Source organism: Myotis brandtii, unplaced genomic scaffold, assembly GCF_000412655.1.
Source record: "Myotis brandtii unplaced genomic scaffold, ASM41265v1 scaffold953, whole genome shotgun sequence".
Lineage (NCBI taxonomy): Eukaryota > Metazoa > Chordata > Mammalia > Chiroptera > Vespertilionidae > Myotis > Myotis brandtii.
Window position 1 is genome coordinate 2,127,031 of NW_005371933.1, and position 1,748 is coordinate 2,128,778.

At 48.5% G+C, this 1,748-nt stretch overlaps 1 protein-coding gene across 1 annotated transcript in view; it reads right to left on the reverse strand.

The window, feature by feature from the left end:
• Positions 1-205, reverse strand: part of YPEL5 (yippee-like 5) — a 16,993-nt gene extending 16,788 nt beyond the window's left edge. Inside the window, exon 1 of the mRNA XM_005886060.2 lies at positions 97-205. The gene's annotated coding sequence lies outside the window, so the exon portion shown is untranslated. The remainder of the gene's footprint in view (positions 1-96) is intronic.
• Between the last annotated feature and the right edge of the window lie 1,543 nt (positions 206-1,748).

The window sequence follows — 1,748 nt, forward strand, 5'->3', positions numbered from 1 at the left end:
GTACTTCCTGCCTGGGCCCCCGCCCCGGGCTGATTCGAAGCCGCCGACCTAGGTGGCTCCCCGGAGGGCTCCGAGCCCAGCCCCCGCCTGTCTTACCCCGAGCGGCTGTGAGATCCGCGGCTGCCTGCGGCTCTTCCTCCTCAGGATGAAGCCCCTCGGCCTCCCTAGTCTCTAGGTTTAGTCAGGCCCGGGCCTTGGCCCCGCCTCTCCCTGGTTGGGCCTCGGTGTCAATCACCCGGAGTAACTCCGCCCCTCAAACAGTCGGTTGTCCCGATTGGCCCAGAACGTCCTTCATTTCTAGGCCCTGCCTCCTCCCTAGTACCCAGCCCCTTCCGCTGGGCCACGCCCCTTCTCTGGTTCACCCAACCCCCTTCTCCAGCTCCCCTCCGCGTCGATGCCAACCCCTCGCAGAAGCTGCAGACTCCGGGCAAGCTCCCGGCAGCTCGCCCCGCCCCTGACCCGACACCTTGGACTCGTACAGCCAATCAAAGAGGAGAACTCTGCCCCCTCTCCAGAGGTGTCCAATGTGAAGAGATTTAGGATCCACCTCCCCTTCCCAGCTGAGAGCACACAACACAGCGTCCACGTGAGTCAGCTTCTTAAAGGAGAAGGCTCATTCTAATTGCCGCAGCTGTGAGACCTGGGGTGTCATCAGCGTCACCAGGTGCTGGCTGAGGCCTAGCTTCCTGAGGTTCAGTGATGACGAATGAAAACAGGCGGCTGTTTTCTAGGCAAAGGAGGTACTTAGGTGGTTAACATGCACCATACATGTATGTAATTTCTTTGAGCTTGTTTACTCTTGCCACTCCTTATGGAGGGCCATTTTTTAAATTTACAAACTCCAAACTCTCTGAATCTGAGGATATAGGAGGAACTCCTGAGAGTATGTATGGAAAAAAAATATTTTTCAAGTGTGCCCAGCTTTATTTACAACTCCTTGAGTTTTTGCTTAGTGGGATAGAGGTTTTGAAGCAAATCCCAGCATTTGCTCCTCATCAATCCCAAATTCACCAGTATTTTCACCTGAACATCAAAGGCAAGAGGACTAATTATTTTTTGATAAGTGAGTTTTCCAAGAGGAAAGGAAGTTTTAAACTTTTAAAAGTTTGTCAATCGGCTGTAAATGTGGTCCGTTTTTGGACGGATAAGACCACTAATGTCATTATCCTTTCTTATTTAGCTTTAGTTACAAAAGTAACACGTGTTTCTTGTAGGAAGGTCACTCAGCCTCATTCTGAACAGAGAAATTTGTCCTTTGCTTGCACTATTACACCCATTTTATAGATGAGTAAACTGAGGCGAAGTGATTAACTTGTCCAACGTCACCCAGTAGAGTTACTGAACACAAAATTTGTACACTTGGAAGAGAGTGATGAAAATCATATTTTAGAAAGATTAACCTAAATGATGATAATGTGCAGAGTTAGAATCCAAATATGAGGTAAGGAGGACAGACAGGAATGGAACTGAAGAGGCAGGTTTAACTTTGCCAAGAATGTCTGTATAGGCAGACAAAGAAGATAGAATTTTCAAAGATAAACCAGAGACTATCCTAGGTGATTGGTAGGGTGACGATTTCCCATTGCTAGATATAGGGTGGCTGGGAAGATTGATTTTGGCTGAAAGATGATGGATATGAGCTGATGGTGACATGCCCAGTAGAAATCCTATATAATAAAGAGCTAATATGCTAATTAGACCGAACAGCAGAACGACCGTCCAGACAATCTTCCGGACGAAGCCGGGGC